This window comes from Aquarana catesbeiana, linkage group LG08 (genome assembly GCF_042186555.1).
Source record: "Aquarana catesbeiana isolate 2022-GZ linkage group LG08, ASM4218655v1, whole genome shotgun sequence".
In the NCBI taxonomy this organism is placed as follows: Eukaryota; Metazoa; Chordata; class Amphibia; order Anura; family Ranidae; genus Aquarana; species Aquarana catesbeiana.
Window position 1 is genome coordinate 61545021 of NC_133331.1, and position 18653 is coordinate 61563673.

The 18653-nt window shown below is 46.8% G+C and overlaps 1 protein-coding gene across 4 annotated transcripts in view; it reads right to left on the minus strand.

Moving 5' to 3' along the window:
* ADD3 (adducin 3) overlaps window positions 1–18379 on the minus strand; it is a 152216-nt gene extending 133837 nt beyond the window's left edge. For 2 of the 4 annotated variants that reach the window (XM_073595910.1, XM_073595907.1), the window contains exon 1: window positions 18269–18379. The gene's annotated coding sequence lies outside the window, so the exon portion shown is untranslated. Of the gene's footprint in view, window positions 1–16594; window positions 16909–18268 lie in introns of those variants that run through there. The other 2 variants (XM_073595909.1, XM_073595908.1) reach the window with 2 other exon arrangements.
* Window positions 18380–18653: the final 274 nt, after the last annotated feature.

The window sequence follows — 18653 nt, forward strand, 5'->3', positions numbered from 1 at the left end:
AACACGTTAGCGTTCAGAGCACACACAGGGGACACTGATAAGGTTGTTAGACGCTCCTCATCGGCAAACAGCCACACACGCAGATAACAGGTGTGAGACACAAAGGACACCGCCTGCAGAACAGACGGCGATTGGACACGCAAAATTGCAGTGAATGGGACTTTAACAAATCAGGGCGGCACTGGGGAATAGTGGTCAGTCTGGCTGCAATGGGGCCCGCTATCTGCATGGAGTTTGTAGGCTCTCCTCAGTCTAGTCTGTGGGTGGGGAAAGGTTCACCAGTTTCTTCCCACTAAAATATACCGACAGATCAATAAGTCCTACAATATTGTGCCTACTTCATGCAGAACGTAGGCACACACAAATTTCATTCTAGATTTAATCACGCAGCGTTAACGCAGCTTATTGGTTGTTGGGGTGCAGGCGTCTACGGCTGCCTAGCAACCTCTGTTAAGACGCAGGTGGCTATGGTCACATAGCATCCACTGTTGCAAGGATTCATGAAGGTAGGGTCACCTAGTGTCCTCCATTGCCAGGATGCAGGCATTGCTGCCTAGCAGCCTTCATGGGCAAGATGTAGGTGGCAGCCTAGTGTTCTTTGTTCCTAGGATGCAGGCAGGCACTGCCGCCTAGCGTCTTCTGTTTCAAAGGTGGTAAATGGTGAACATTTACAGTTACTAGGATGCAGGCAGCTATGCCCCCCCCCCCCCCCCCCCCCAATCGCCCTCCACTGCTAGAACCCAGACAGCTCTGCCTAGTGTCCTCCATTGCTAGGATGCAGGCAGGTATTGCTACTTAGCATCGTCCGTTGCCAAGATGTATTCAGCTATGGTCGCCCATTATCCTCTGCTGCTAGGAAGGAGGCAGCTATGATCACCTAGCATTCTTTTGCTGGGAAGCAGGCACTTACTTCATTGTTTAGATGCAGGTGCCTATGGTCCCCTAGTATCCTCTGCTGCCAGGATCCAGGTAGCTAAGGCCACCTAGTGTGCTCCATTGCTAGCAAGCAGACAGCTATGGCTGCCTAGCATTCTCCGTTACTAGGATGCAGGCAGACATTGCCACCTAGATTTCTCCGTTTAAGATGCAGGCGGCTATGGTCAGCTAAAACTTTCTGTTGCTAGGACACAGACCGCTACGGCTAAACAGTGCCCTCTGTTGCTAAGATGAAGGCAACCAGCTAGTGTGCTACATTGCTAGGACCTAGGCAACTCTTGCTCTTTAGTCTTCTCCGTTGTTAGGACACAGGCAGCCAATACCTCTAGGAGCCAAGTCCATATGTAAGTGGTGTAGCCAACCCTTTAGATAAAATATGGAAAGTAAAAAAGTCCACACACACACACACACACACACACACACACACACACACACACACACACACACACACACACACACTAGAGCTGCACGATTCTGGCTAAAATGAGAATCACGATTTTTTTGCTTAGAGGATAGATCACGATTCTCTCACGATTCTCGCGGCGTAACATCATCTTTCACATTAAAACAAAAAAAATTGCGCTAACTTTACGGTTTCTTTTTTTTATTTATTGAAGTGTATTTTTTCCCAAAAAATTGCATTTGAAAGACTGCTGGGCAAATACAGTGTGACATAAAATATTGCAGCAATTGCCATTTTATTCCCTAGGGTCTCTGCTAAAAAAAAAAAAATATATATATATATATATATAATCTCTAATGTTTTGGGGGTTCCAAGTAATTTTTTTTTTAGCAAAAAATATTGATTTTAATTTAAGAAAGAAGTGTCAGAAAAAGATTTAGACTTTAAGTGGTTAAACTTCCTGCATTTACACGTTGTTTAAAGCTTGGCAGATTGCCCAGGTTATTTGTTTACACAGAGAAGTTTATCCCTTTGATCTAAGAAGGAAGTTAGATACAATGTTTCAAGATCTAAACTTGGCAGACTGCCTGGATGTTTTCTTTTGACAGCTGAGTGAGCAGATAATCTCTTCACTTGTTTATATGAAAGAATCGTCAAACTCAGCAGGAGAGATCGTCTGGGGAGGTGAATCGAGATCACGATTTTTTAACGATTAATTGTGCAGCTCTAACACACACACACACTGAAAGGACACTAGGTGTACATAGCCACCTGTAAATGAGAAAAAAAAAAAAATCCCACAAGTGCAAATATTGGTTTGCGTGAGTTATAGCATCTACAAACCTGTGTTTAAAAAAAAAAAAAAAAAAAAAAAATTATAAACACAGGTTTGTAGATGCTATAACTCGCGCAAACCAATATATGCACTTTTTTTTTTTTTTTTTTTATATAAATCTCAATGACATGTAGCAGAATACATTTTGGCCAAAATTTATGAAAAAAAAAAAAAAAATTTATATATATTATATATATATTTTGTATTAATACAAAAACCATAACTTTTGGTCTTTTTTCGTTTAGATCACAAAAAAATTGTTAACACCCTTGTACCGTATGTGCACGTCTATGTTGTAACTTATTTCCACATTGAGACGTGATGCTGCATTTTACAATGGTCACATGACACCAGAAATCTTTGTCATGAACACGTTTCTGGCTTTGATCTGAAAATTCACATGGCTCATTCTCAGGTTTTAGCTCTACTACATTTTGGGGTACAAGAATGAAGATCCACCCTATATACTGAGCATGTGTCCTAGATAGTGTACAAGGGACAAACTAATTGTCCTCACTTTCAGGACCCTGCAGTAGTCCAAATATCAGAACTGCAGCTTCCATCCATAGCTTCTCACACAGATGATTTGCCATGACAGGTCCCTTTAAAAATCGCCCTCATTCGTTTTTTCAAGGAGGGAGGCAGCTTGTGGTTTCTGTTTACCAACATCGAGCTCGCCCTGATGTAATCACTGGTTGAATTGTTTGTATTTTGCGATTGCTAAGCAGGAAACAGAAAACAGGCCCAAAGACTCGGCTGATCCGAGGAAGAGCCAAATAAATAGGCTGAGGGCCGGAGAGGGATCCAAAATCAGCTCCTGGACTGAAATGTCTTATTCGGATTTCACTGCACACCGAGCTTCTCACAATGTGCATTAGAAGCTGCAGCAAGTCAGATAGAGCCTGCCTCATTTCCTGTCTGGAGGACATCCACCATCATCTAGTTCAGGGGTCTGTTACTAAACAAAGGGCCAGTTTACTGTCTTTCAAACTTAAGTGGGACCAGACTGTGACCACTGGGTGTAGAAAAGGTCCCGACACCAGTGGGAATAACGTGTGCCCCATCGTTGGTGTCAGTTGGGCAGAAGTGTGCACCATCGCTGGTGTCAGTGGATGAAAATAGTGCTTCAAGGGCCAGACAAAAAGCAAGCAAAGGGCAGCATCTGCCCCCCCGGGGTGCAGTTCAGAGATGACTGATCTAGCTCTTTCCTCCAAGGTCCCTGACCTTTCATTGGGATTTCAGTTCTTTCAATCACGAAGGCTCAGCATTAACATATGGGTATCAAAGATGGCCTGCATGCAAATACAGTGGGAAGGTCCACTCTTCTCTACTGATATCCACCCATCAGGGCATTTTGATATTTGTACAACTCCTGCCAAGAGCCAACCCACTGTTTGCATCAGGGCTGAGAGGAGCACTGAGCCGATAAGGCAATCGTTTACATTACACAGTGCTTCAGCAAACAAAATCTCTTTTATTCGGAGTTAAGATGTACTTTAAGCGACTCCCACCAGCTGCCGTGGGCGTATAATTGTAACCACACATTAGCTGAACTGTAAACGTGACGGAGCCGTACTCCACATATAATTGCAGTAAAGCGCATCCCAGCTGAGTGTCGCCACCTTGCCTGCCTCCCTCAACAATGGGGGCTGTTTGGTTCTCATTAGGTACATACATGACCTCACCAGACTGCTCTTTCGTTGTCTCCATCCCCAGCCGTCCCTGATCTCCAGAACAAGATAAAACAATCATGGCTCAAATAAAAAAAAAAAAAAAAAAAAAAAACACCCCTCCATAAAACTTACAACATGCTTGGGGTACAATGGAGCTCCTGCCAAACATTTTTATTTAAAATGCAACTAAACCCAAAAAACTTTTGGATTTAGGTTTCAGGTAGCGTAGGGTCAGCACCTCCACTGTGATTGTGGTCTGTGTCCTTGTTGAAAAGATTCTCTAAAAGGTTGGTTCACTCCAGTGCGTTGCAGTGAACTTGCCTTATTGCGTGTTTACGCGAATTTCGTTAAAAGTGAGGTTAAGAAGGGCAGTCTCATTAACGAAAGGCAGCCCGAAGTTGAGGGTCTTGAGCTAAAAGAAACCAGTGGATGAGTGCCCCAAGGTGAAGGCAACCAGAAGAACTTGAGGGCTCTGAGACAGACAACCAATAAAAGGTCCTCAAGAGTCAAATACCAGAAGCCGTGGGCAGAGGACAACCATACATTTGCATATATCTGCCACTCTTGTGATCAAAGCTTTTAGCCAGAGATGACAAGGTTATAATATAGATACAGCAATTAAAGTGAGGTCACCATTTGTGAGGAGACATGGCTGGTTGTAGGACTTGGTAAATAGCCGGGAGGTTTTCTTATTAAACCTCCATTACATAGAGAATAACCCGGAGTTCCTGGACATAGTTCTCATCACAGGAGATTGAAGAACACAACAGAATGTGCTCGCCAACGCCGCCTCATCTGTCAGACGTCACGGCCTAGTCTTATCGGCTCAGAGAAGTTTATTATCTAATGACTGGATAGCCAAGAGGATCCCAAAACACCTCAGCGCCAATTTCTCATACTTCATCTGGATTCTCTCACAGGGAAGGGTGGGATCCTGATAATAGACGTCCCATCACAGAGCTGAGAGAGAGGGCCAGGAAATGAGAATACAAACTTATAACAATGTGAGGCAAAGAAAAGGGAACAGGGGTGTGGAGGAGCAAGAGTATGGTGAAGGGAGAGAGGGAGAGAGGAGATATGTGGGGGGCGTACAGTATATGAAAAAAATAAATAAATAAAAAGAGTGTGGGGGGGGGGGGGGGAGGAGTAGGGGGTATAAAGGAAAAAGACAGATTGTAAACGTGAATATGGTCGCAGCAGCGAAAGCTCCTTTTCCAGGGTGTCATCTGTTCAGAGTGTCAGTGAAGATGACAGGACCATGCCGGCCAATGACAGCAGCCAATCTTGGCGAGGACAGAATTACCCAAATTCTCCCATCTGTGCGCTGACAAAAATAGATCCCATGTGATTTCATCTGTGACCGACATTCCAGGAATCCTATACCTCCACACCGGGATGGACCTCATACATGGCAGGTCAGGTCTACAAAAACGGAGAATCCTTCATTGGACTCCACAATCCCAGTGAAGGGGGTGGGAGTGAAATCCTGACTGGGTTCCAATTACCCCCCTCCAACTCCATCCAAACCTAGAAACAAGGATCTGTCTGGACATACAAGGGCCCATTCACAACATAGAAACAAGCTATTATGCACGCTCCGACATGTTAAGCGCACGTGCTTTAGCAGCAAACTCTAGGGGGCCTACATTGCATTCAAAGTCAATGGCATCCCAACACACCTGCCTAAGGAGATGCGTTTTTCAGCAGCTCAACATATGGTAACGCAATAACGTGCCTATGCACTACTTTTCTTCAATCGCACCATAACACCCATTCGGTCTCTTGCACATGGCCAGAAAAAAAGAGTAGTACGTGGGCATGCAATGTAAAATACAAATGTAATGTTTTGGCACCCGGGAGCCACAGCATTTTTGCCCAAAGGAATGCATTAACAAAAATGGCGTGCGCACGCACGCAACTGGCAACACCGGCATTGTATGCTCATATAAGTGCACAAATAATGCACTGTGCTATAGTCAATAGAATTAAATGAAGTGTCACTTGTAACACTAATAAAGTTGTGTGTTTTTAGAAAAACACACCACAAAAAAGGGAGCACAACACCGTTACATCCACCGTAGCGCAACATGCAGTAACGCACTGCAACGCACTGCATGGGTTTTTTTGGGGGGAGGGGGGGTTTCTGTGCATTACCAACCTATGAATGGGCTACTTTGATGTAGGGCACGTTAGTGCGCGACAAAAACCATGTCAACACAACACACCAGGACGCCCTTATGCCCTGTACACACGATCGGACATTCCGACAACAAAATCGATGAGATTTTTTCCAACTGATGTTGGTTCAAACTTGTCTAGCATACACGGTCACACAAAGTTGGTCGGAAATTCCGAACGTCAAGCGGTGACATACAACACGTACGACGAGCCGAGAAAAATGAAGTTCAATAGCCAGTGCAGCTCTTCTGCTTGATTCTGAGCATGCGTGGCACTTTGTGCTTCGGAATTGTCTACACACGATCGGAATTTACGCAAATGGATTTTTTTTGTCGGAAAATTTTAGATCCAGCTCTCAAACTTTGTGTGTCGGAAATTCCGATGGAGCCTACACGCGGTTGGAATTTTCGACAACAAGCTCCGATCGCACATTTTCCATCGGAAAGTCCGATCGTGTGTACAGGGCATTGTGGATTCCTTTAAACTTACTCTTTGTTGCCAATAATGCCAACATCCATTTGTCCCATCACTGATCCTTCTGTCGCCAAGGCGCAAGCACCGCGTTGGAAAATGTATGCTGGAGGCCACAACAAGGCAGCGGTGACACGACATGCGCGGAACGACATAATCTCTGTAATTTGCTAGAGGGGAATTCCTGCCAAAAAAAACCTGCAGATCAAACAGAGCAATTACAGGAGCGCGGCTCGTTAGGAGGAAAGGACTTTAATGACGGACAGGTTTTTATTTTAGGGATAATTGCGGCGGGATATGGTTTTCTGAGCTGGCCCGCCCCGTTGACAGACGCACCCAAGCGAACTTTACATTGCAAAGCGATGAACACATGGACAGGGTTGGAGGATGGATTACCAAAATAAAAAAAAAAAAAAATGCCCCTTCGCCCGCCAAAAAAATTATATGTAAGATTAAAATAATTGTGATAATGAGCGGTCAGACAGACACGGGATTGTGCCCGCTATAAAAGGACGAAAATTGGACCAATCATAACTCATTATGTTTTATTACACTGACGAGCTACTGAAAGTACCTAATCGTATTAGAGCGGGGGCTGGGTTCAATTAGCGCAGTGATTTCATTATGGAGGGTCAGCTGGCTTTTTTTTGCTGCGTCATGCACGGGCAAGCGGTGCAGTTACGGCGTCGGAACTACAAGTTCCAGTATTCTGGATTCTTTGAACTGCAATAAAAAGGAGGAATCCTTGGGAATGCTGTAATTGTTTATCAGCTCACTGCACCGTAAGTGCATTACGCAGCAAAGCATGTCTGCCGGCAGGTGTATTGGGTGCCATTTAGAACGAAATGAACTGCATCACACCAACCTGTTTTATTGTGCGTTGCAGTAATGAAATGAGATTGTGCGAACGACCTTTAGGGCCAATTACATTTTTGTTATGTTAATGTGCGTTATGTTGCACATACCTTTAAGCCACCCCAATAAAAGCAATGAGCTGGCAATGCACCAAAATGCGTCAGAAATTTTTATTGCAACGTACTATGGTGCGTTTGGCATGCCATAAGAAGTGAATGGCAACTCATGTAACTTGCAATACAATGGTCTAAGGCAGGGGTCTCCAACCCTTTTACAGAAAGGGATATTTTACTGTCCTTCAGACTTCAAGGGGATCGGACTGTGGCCAGCGAGAGTAGAAAATGCCCCATCACCATCATTGGTGCCAGTGAAGGGGGGATGGGGCATAGTGCCCCGTCATTGGTGCCAGTGAAGGGGGGATGGGGCATAGTGCCCCGTCATTGGTGCCAGTGAAGGGGGGATGGGGCATAGTGCCCCGTCATTGGTGCCAGTGAAGGGGGGATGGGGCATAGTGCCCCGCCATTGGTGCCAGTGAAGGGGGGGTAGGGCATAGTGCCCTGCCATTGGGGCCAGTGAAGGGGGGGTAGGGCATAGTGCCCCATCATTGGTGCCAGTGAAGGGGGGATGGGGCATAGTGCCCCGCCATTGGTGCCAGTGAAGGGGGGCGGGGCATAGTGCCCCGCCATTGGTGCCAGTGAAGGGGGGCGGGGCATAGTGCCCCGCCATTGGTGCCAGTGAAGGGGGGGTGGGGCATAGTGCCCCGTCACTGGTGCCAGTGAAGGGGGGGGTGGGGCATAGTGCCCCGTCATTGGTGCCAGTGAAGGGGGGGTGGGGCATAGTGCCCCGTCATTGGTGCCAGTGAAGGGGGGTGGGGCATAGTGCCCCGTCATTGGTGCCAGTGAAGGGGGGTGGGGCATAGTGCCCCGTCATTGGTGCCAGTGAAAGCAATAGTGCCCTATTGTGGGTATGAACGACAGGAGTTAAGAACCATCATTGGCGTCAGTGGGAGGACTAGTGCCCCAAGGGCCCGATAAAGGCAAGTAAAGGCCCATATCTGGCCCCCGGGCTGCAGTTTGGAGACCACTGATCAAAGGGCATGTTCACATACGGCCCCTCTGAAAAGCAATCTGTGGTGGATCCCTTTTCAGAGAGATCTGGCAGGTGAGGAAGTGCGATGTCGCCTCCTCACCACCTGATTCAACCCTGTAAATGCTGCACCGCCATGCTGCAACGATTGTGGCGTGGTCTCAGAGCGGCATGGGACACAGTAACGTCCCCTGAATGCAACTTGCCGTTTAACTTTTGTTGCTGCATTGTTAATGGTACCCGAAATATGTCTGTCAACAAAAACAAAATACATGGAAAACATACAAGGAAAAAAAAAAAAAAAAAAAAAACACCCCTCAATGCAGCAAAAAGCTACACAAGTTACTTTTGTCGAATGTAAGGCAGCTCTCTGTTGTCACCATTGCTAGATTTCCCCTTAAAACTGGCAACAACTCAGTTTTCCTTGCTCTGCTCCTGCATCAGCTCTGATGCTAAATATGAAGATGCATTTTAATTATCTGTATTATTTATTCTGTCCAATGGATGCTCGTTATAAAACAATGTCAGGTGATGGAATAAAAAAAAAAAAAAAAAATCACGAAAAAAAAAGTTACACCTCCAATACAACTATTTTCCCTCCTCCAGCTGGATTTAAAAAAAAAAAAAAAAAAAAAAAAAACGAAAAAGTCTTTCCACAAAATTCAGAAGGATCACAGGATTTGGGCAAAACATCAGAATTCCCCCGTAGACAAAGCTAGATCCCCTCCCCCACTTATCACCAACCTGCAGGTGGTATGGCGAATTGGCACAATGTGTAATCACCAACATGTTGCTGGTACAGGAGGTTGGTAGGTCACGTAATCACAGACTTGCAGCTGGTACAACAGAGGGGAGTGACGTGTAATCACCGTCATATACAGTGCCTTGAAAAAGTATTCATACCCCTTAAATTTTCCACATTTTGTTATGTTACAACCAAAAAAGTAAATGCATTTTATGTGATACACCAACACAAAGTCAATACTTTGTAGAACCTCCTTTTGCTGCAATTACAGCTGCAAGTCTTTTTTGGGGATGTCTATCAGATTTGCACATCTAGAGAGTGACATTTCTGCCCATTCTTCTTTGTAAAATAGCTCAAGCTCTGTCAGATTGGATGGAGAGTGTCTGAACAGCAATTTATATCTTGCCACAGATTTCCAATTGGATTTAGGTCTGGACTTTGACTGGGCCATTCTAACACATGAATCGTCGTGCTTCTGGAAGGTGAACCTCCGCCCCAGTCTCAGGTCTTTTGCAGACTAACAGGTTTTCTTCTAAGATTGCCCTGTATTTTGCTCCATCCATCTTCCCATCAACTCTGACCAACTTCACTGTCCCTGCTGAAAAGCATCCCCACAACATGATGCTGCCACCACCATGTTTCACAGTGGGGATGGTGTGTGGTGTTAGTTTTCCGCCACACATAGCATTTTGTTTTTAGGCCAAAAGGTTCAATTTTGGTCTCATCTGACCAGAGCACCTTCTTCCACGTTTGTAGTTTGCGAGAAGCCATGTGAGGAACGCAGCAAAATCGGACTTCTTATGGCTTTCTTCTTGCCACTCTTCCATAAAGGCCAGATTTGTGGAGTGCACGACGTATGCCCCGTACACACGATAGGATTTTCCAAAGGAAAAATGTTCGATGTGAGCTTGTTGTCGGAAATTCTGACCGTGTGTAGGCTCCATTGGACATTTTCCATTGGAATTTGCGACACACAAAATTTGGAGATGTGGATCTCAAATTTTCCGACAACAAAAATTCTCGTAAACTCCGATCGCGTGTACACAATTCCGACGCACAAAGTTCCACGCATGCTCGGAATCAAGCAGAAGAGCCGCACTGGCTATTAAACTTAGTTTTTCTCGGCTCGTCGTACGTGTTGTACGTCACCGCGTTCTTGACGTTTGGAATTTCCGACAACTTTGTGTGACCGTGTGTATGCAAGACAAGTTTGAGCCAACATCCGTCGGAAAAAAAAAAAAAACATGGATTTTGTTGTCGGAAAATCCTATCGTGTGTACGCGGCATAATAGTTGTCCTGTGGACAGATTCTCCCACCTGAGCTGTGGATCTCTGCAGCTCCTCCAGAGTTTCCATGGACCTCTTGGCTGCTTCTCTGGTTAATGCTCTCCTTGCCCGGCCTGTCAGCTTAGTAGCCAGTACAGAGGACTGGCATGCTGCGCAATCACTGTTGCATAGCTGGTACAGCAGGACGTATAATCACTAACATGCAGCTGATACAGGGGATCGGTATGACATGTATAAGCACCATTGCATAGTTGGTATGGCGGATTGGAAAGGTATTGATCAGCGTGACACATGAGCTGGTACAAAGGATCAGCAAGCTGCATAACCAACAACTGGTACGGCGGATTGGCAAAGCATGTAAATCACCACCATGCAGTCGGTATTGAAGGAGTCGCACCGATTTGAAGGGTTCCATTGCCAATGATAGGGTGCAACTTGTCATGCAAATTGGACGGGGGGGGGGGGGGGGGGGGGGGGACCTAAAACCTGAGCTACACCAGAGATACTGTGTGCACCAAACTTAGTAAATCTCCTCCAATGCATCTTAAGGAGCATCAATGAGCGGCAACTCCCATCAGGGCAATGTGTGTGTTCTATTCTTCTTATTATTATTATTCTTCTTCTTATTATGCAGGAGCCAAAGTCTGCCCGTGTATGGCCACCCATGACCTATCCAGGACTTGTGTGAGATCTCATCTACACACTATTTTTATCAGCCTACAGCCCCCTGCTGCACCACACAATAGGACTGGTTAGCCATGGGGGGCCCCCCCAACAGAGACCAGCCACCCCTTCCCCCATCACAATATTCCAAGCAGAGCAATGGGAAACTCTACCTGCCTATGAAATCAAGAAAGGAAAACACACACATTACTAAAATTATTAGGACGCCTGCCTTTACACGCACATGAACTTTAATGACATCCCAGTCTTAGTCCGTAGGGTTCAATATTGAGTTGGCCCCGCCCTTTGCAGCTATAACAGCTTCAACTCTTCTGGGAAGTCTGTCCACAAGGTTTAGGAGTGTGTCTATGGGAATCTTTGACCATTCTTCCAAAAGTGCATTTGTGAGGTAAGGCAATGATGTTGGACGAGAAAGCCTGGCTCGCAGTCTCCGCTCTAAATCACCCCAAAGGTGTTCTATCAGGTTGAGGTCAGGACTCTGTGCAGGCCAGTCATGTTCATCCACCCCAAGCTCACTCACTCACGTCTTTATGGACCTTGCTTTGTGCACACAGTCATGTTGGAACAGGAAGGGGTCATCCCTAAAACTGTTCCCACAAAGTTGGGAGTATGAAGTTGTCCAAAATGTCTTGGTATGCTGATGCCTTAAGAGTTCCCTTCACTGGAACTAAGGGGCCAAGCCCAACCCCTGAAAAACAACCCCACACCATAATCCCCCCTCCACCAAATGATTTGGACCAGTGCACAAAGCAAGGTCCATAAAAGCCAGGAAATCAGCATTTTTCAGAAGGTCAGCACCAACATCCCTTGTAGGTTTCCCTTATAATCACCTGAGATAAGAAGCTCTTTAACATGTGAACAGCTCCCACCCCCACCATAAGTCTGATTAACACTTGCAGATCCAATGCAAAAAAAAAAAAAAAAAGAAAAGAAAAGACCCCACCCATCCCCCACCCCAGCTGGAAGCCAGGAATAGAAGGAGTCCCTGAAGAAGAATGCTGTCAGGGGCTTTAAAAAGGAGATTAGAAGTAGCAGCAATTAAGACATCCGAGTGACAGGCCACGTCACAAACCCCAAAATGTTTTTAAAAGTCACTAGGAACACGCCGTGGTGCGGCCACTTTGTTTAATTTAAATACATTTTAGGACAAAAGAGAAAAATGTGACACGGCGTAGCGGGAGCGTGGAAACTGGCGAGCCCAGGACAGACATCAAAGTTCCACCCTCGTTAACTTGAAAAGAAGAGCCCAGCATGACCGCCGGCCAGCTGGGAGGATGCCAGGGAACGGGGGTGGGGGGTAATCGGGGCACTTGTTGCATCAAATTTCCCTTTTAAACCCAACAGAATGAGAGATTTATAAAAATGGGACATTCACCAAATATTTACTGTGAGTGAATCTTCCTGCTGCGCCCGAATTGATTTACTTGTGGTGAAAGTGACATTCATTACTTTACAGATACACCCCATACACTATATTGCCAAAAGTATTGGGACACCTGCCTTTATACGTACAGGACTTTAATGGCATCCCAGTCTTTGCCCCGTTCACATAGGCTGCGATCTGGCAGGTCAAAACGCCCCAGTACAGTGTCGCACGACCGCTCAATTGTCATTCAAAGTGTAACAACGCTGAAAGCTAAAAATTAGCCTGGGCAGGAAGGGGGGGATAAAAGTGCCCGGTACTGAAGTGGTTTTAAGGAAGCCCCCCCAGATCCTCAGTCCCGGGAACAGGAAAAGGTCGAAGCGAAGCGACCTTGTGAACTCCAGAAAACGTTTGACTTCTCGCACACAGGAAGGTAGCAGAGAAAAGCGTTTATGACAGCGCGCTCCACCCTTCCTGAGAAGACCCGTTCCCCCGCCGCTGGCCAGGAACTGACAGTTTCATAATGAGCCGTCATCGCAAGCACGGAACGCAGCGAAATCTCAGCTCACCAAACAGGCAACACAACTGCACCGCAAAATTCCCAGCGAGCCGAGAGAGACGGCAGAAAATGACCGAGCGATCCATCGCATCTGCGTCCGCATGCAGTCGTGGCGCGTCACTTGCATTACAAAAACAAGCGGTGGAAGCGACAGCATTTCTCTTCCAGCCTGTCAAACAACCCTGAAAAGCAATCTGATGCCGATCTCTTTTCAGAGGGGCAGCAAGGTCTGCTGCATGTGTAAACTTAGCCTCTGCTGAGAGTCGGTTCCAAGCATCAACTACTGTTTAGGATCATATACGTGAACGCTGCATTCATGAGGCTTGAGCTGCCAGGCATCACACTCATGTCTATGGGGACGCAGTGGCTGCACGGACAGTCGCTCATCCTATTTTAACAGGCGCAGGTAAGTGGACCCCGAACACAGACCGTGTGCATTCTGGCCCACTCAACCACTCCTGTCAAATTGGGAGGAATGGCTGTGTCCGTGCGGCCACTGTGTACCCCATAGACTTACATGGGCAGCCTGCATGCAGCACCTGGAGGCTCAAGCCACATAGACATTCACTGCCCAAGTGAATCAGACTTAAAGTGGTTGGAAACCTCAGACATGAAATATGAACAAAGCATATGCCTCTATAGTGTGTACTTGTCCCAGTCCAGAGTACTAAGTGTCATTTCTGTCTGCTACTTCCTTCCTCCACTATCAGCCTGAGTCACTTCTGACAAGTTTTCCTGACACCAAGAGAAAAATGGTGACCGGGGAGGGAGCTCCAGCTAGGTGACAGCTTCAAATCTGTTCCTGTGTGGAGGGGGGAGGGGGGGGGTGCGTCTTCCCTCCAATCAGTTCTCAGAACTCTCCTCACTGAGCTCTGCAGAGTGGAACTTTATCTCTCCACCCTCTTTTTTCTGAACTCTGACAAGCTTTGTAAAGTCTGCTCTTTGAACGGATGTAGAGAAGAGACGACTGCAGACAAACAGATACAACTTTGATGATTTATTTAATCTCTGTGTATCACCTGAGGCCAGTCACTTCACTGGGCATATGTGAGGGTTGGCAACCACTTTAAAAACCAGTATAGGTGAAGGCAGATTGGGTGTACGCAGAACGATAAACGACTATTACTAGGTTATTTAAAAAGAAGAAAATCAAATGTTAAGAACAGTCAATCATACATGAAGGCAAAATGTCCATGGAACTTTTTTTTTCTCTGCATTAGAACAGTTAATTTTGTTGCAAGTGCACTACTACAATCAAATAAATATAAAGGCAACAAAGTAATACAAAACCACCAACACCCCACAGCATAGGATCCCTAGGACAGAAAGTCCTTGAAGGTTATCCCAGCAAACACAATACAAATCAAGGCATTTGGCCGTATAGCTCCTCACCACTATGGGGTCAAATGAATTGTATATCAAAGCAGACGGTAATATGATCACTGCACAAAAGGGGCGCCTTCAAGTGCATATACATCAGGGGACTCTGTGGAAATACAGTATAGAACGTGTTGGAACGTAGTTTTGAACTTCCTCCTGATAGTCTGAGGTCATGTCCCAGTGTTCTCAATCTTGGCTTAATATTGAATATACAGCCCTCAAAAGCCTTACTCACCCCCTTCATGTATGTAAAAACTGTACAGAGTATGTTCCTGGAGTTTCTCCCGATAGATTTTATCCCTCAGATATTTACTATTTCCCCATCCCCCCCCCCCCCAAATCTCTGGACTACCTTATCTATATATTTTTGTAGCCGAGGTCTCCAGAACTGGACACAATATTCTAAATGAGGTCTAAAGCTCTACATAGGGGCATCAGGACCTTCTTCCTCCCGCTGGTGATCCCTCTAGATATCTATAGAGTAGGGGTCCCCAAACGTTATAAACAAAAGGGCCAGGTTACCGTCCTTCAAACTTTAGGGGGGCCCGGACTGTGGCCAGTGGGAGCAGAAAATGTCTTGATGTTAGTGGGAGGAATCATGCCCTACTATTGGCATGCCTGGGAGGAATTGTGCCCCATTGTCGCTGTCAGGAAGTAATCCCCACTGTTGCTCACAGTGGGGGGGGGGATAATGCCCAAAGGGCTACATAAAAAGATAGAAAAGGGCCGCATCTGGTCCCCAGCTTGGAGACCACTGCTATAGAGCAACCATAAATCAACCAAGAGGCCTCAAGAATTTGAAAGCGCTGCGTAAACTGTTGGCGCTATATAAATCCTGAATAATAATAATAATAATTTGCTTGGGGCTCCTTGAGCCTTGGCTGGTGGACCTTTCATTTTATGGTGCAACTTCCAGGACTTGTATTACAAAACAGAATCTGCAGCTTGGCACAAAGTATCTTTTTTTTTTTTGGTAACTCTGCCATTCTGACCACCCCTGATATTTCCACTGACCGCCAATGAATTGTTCTTTTAAAGGGTTTTCCTGAAAATTGTATTTAAATGGTTCCTCTAGGGCAGTGATGGTGAACCTTGGCACCCCAGATGTTTTGGAACTACATTTCCCATGATGCTCTACTACACTGCAGGGTGCAAGAGCATCATGAGAAATGTAGTTCCAAAACATCTGGAGTGCCAAGGTTCACCATCACTGCTCTAGGGAAAAACAAGTTGATATAGTTGGATCGCCTTCCTTCTGCTGGTTATCCCTTTAACGAGAACTAAAGATCTCTATAGAGGAATCAGGACCTCCTTCCTCTTGCTGGTGACCCAGTGACAGCCATAATCAACCAAGACTCCTCAAGAAGTTGCTTGGGCTTCCTTGAGCCTTGGTTGATGGACCGTCCATTTGATGCCTGCAAACTTCCAGAGCATACATTACTTCAGTCAGCAACTTGGCACAAATCATCTTTTTTTGTAACTCTGGCATTCTGACCACCCCTGATCTTTTCACTGACCACCAATAAATAGGTCATTAAAAGGGATTTTCCTGAAAAATTAAAATTTTAAGGGTTCCTCTGGGGTAAAAACTTAAAATAGTCAATATAGTTAAACCAGGGCCTCCTTCCTCCTGCTGGTGACCCCTCTAGTAATGCACCCCAGACTTCTATTCACTTCCCTCACTGCTTGGTCACACTACACTCATTTTATAATCATTAGGAATAAACACCCTCAAATCTTTGTCTTCTGCAGTTCTGACCAAGACTGCACCCCCAACATTGTGATCTGAGGTTTCTCCCCCCCCCCCCCCCAACTCAACACTGTCAACCACAACGGAAGACAGAAATGAACCTCCAGCCACAGATTTGAATACAGCATCCCTCCAGAGGCATCGGAACACATACAATTTTGGGTGGGGAGCCTTTATGTTGCGTTTGAAAATGCTGTCAAAGGCCGTCCTCAACACACCCCACAGGCTGCCCCATGTATGGACGGGCAGCTCAAAAATGGTAACAAAAATGTATTGCGACTTTTCAACAGGTCTGCTGCAAAGAGGAATATTTGTGATTCAACAAGTGCTCTTTGACGTAAAGTGAACAGGGCAAAATAGCAAGTTGACATGTACAGGAGCCCACTTACCTTCTCATTTTCCCTTCACCACCCCAACACCGGGAGAGAAGAATGGAGTTCTGCGTCAATTCCAAGGTGCAGCTCCTTCAAAGCCACAATGTGTGCTGAGCCGAAAGTGGCCAATCCCATCAGGTGGGAGGAAGGGCAGGGGAATCACATTTTTCTTTGCTCCCATTGGCCAACATAGCTTTAGGGTAGCAAATTCAAGGTGAGTATGTGCTGCTGGTAAGGCCACCATTAAAATGAACAGGTTACTTCTCCCTCCATTGGAAGAGGACAGGGTCCCTTCAAAGGGCAAACTGACACCATTTTAAATAATGATGTGACAAAAAAAAGCTTATGGAATGTTCGTCGACCAATCAGAGGTTATCTTAAGATGACTAAGAGCCAGAAAGAAAACAGCCCACACCCACCCTCCAGAATACAACAACACCACGAAAAACAGTACAGAGGATAGTCATGAGCACTATGACCGCATTCTGCAGCCAAAAACAACTATTAAAGGTTTAGCACAATCTAATATAAAAAGAAGGCTTCTGATTGGCTGTCACTGCACCCCCCACATCCCAGCACACTGTCTTCCCACCCCACAAAAATTAAAAAACAAAATATATCGTTGAACCTGGATGCCAAGGCAGACATATCAAAATCACTCTCCAGCTTTCAGTACTGCCAGCACCCAGCTGACTGAGAGATAAGATCTGGCAGCACCAAGTCTCACTCCTACTGCTGCATCCTCTGCGAAGTCAGGTACAAGTCCTAAAAATAATGCTGCACTGAGAGGATCAGAGCAGAGCCAGCAACTGTCCTCCACCAGACTGCACCCAACTGTCACAGCACTGCAGTTCCCGGAGAGCCCAGCCTGCAGAATACAGAGAGAGATCTCACCGACACACACTGCGTACTGTCACTGCAGTATCCCATCCGTCACAGCACTGCACCAATCCCTGTGCCCCCGTCCTCACCCACAGCCTGACCCGGCTTCACCCACTATACCTGAACACTGCATCTCTGCCACCCCAACACCCTCCATCACTGTCCACTGCCACCCATTCACCCTCCACTGCCACCCCATCCATCACCGTCCACTGCCATCCCATCCGTCACAGCACTGCACCAACCCCTGTGCCCCCATCTTCACCCACAGCCTGACCCAGCTTCACCCACTATACCTGAACACTGCATCTCTGCCACCCCAACACCCTCCATCACCGTCCACTGCCACCCCATCCATCACAGCACCAACCCCCGTGCCCCCGTCCTCACCCACAGCCTGACCCGACTTCACCCACTATACCCGCACACTGCCAGCCAACCCAACACCCTCCATCACCGTCCACTGCCATCCCATTCACCCTGCACTGCCACCCCATCCATCAACCTCTATCACTGTCCACTGCCAGCCAGCTGCATCTCTGCCATCCCATCACCCTCCACTGCCACCCCATCCATTACCCTCCATCACTGTCCACTGCATCTTTGCCACCCCCATCACTGCCACCCATTCACCCTGCACTGCCATCCCACCACCCTCCATCACTGTCAGTGTCTACTGCATCTCTGCCATCCCATCACCCTCCACTGCCACCCCCATCCATCACCCTACATTGCAACTCCATCACTGTCCACTGCCACCCCCATATCACCCTCCACCCCGGCTCCGCCTCTCCCCGCTGCACTCACCGATCATCCAGCTCCAGCTCCCCCGATCTCCCGCACACTGCTCCGGTCTCTCCTGCCTGCTCTCCAGACTGGCCGGCCCCGCCCCCTCCTAATGCCACACCCCCGGGAAGGCAAGGTAGACATTGGCCGGAGAGCCATCCAATCAACGAGCGGAGTCACTTTAACTGCAACTCCCAGAACCTCCCGCGGCAACCATAGGTCGCCCTGACCCCGCCCACTGCCCTCTACCGATCCCTGATAGTTAACCCCTTCCCTTCTACTGAGGCATTCATTTACCCCCACCTTGGAGGAGATAATGATTAACCCTTTACTAACCGGGGCAGCACTGAGTGAGAACGGGCTTGTTCCTGGTGTGAGCAGAGGGCCCATGGTCACATGACATAAA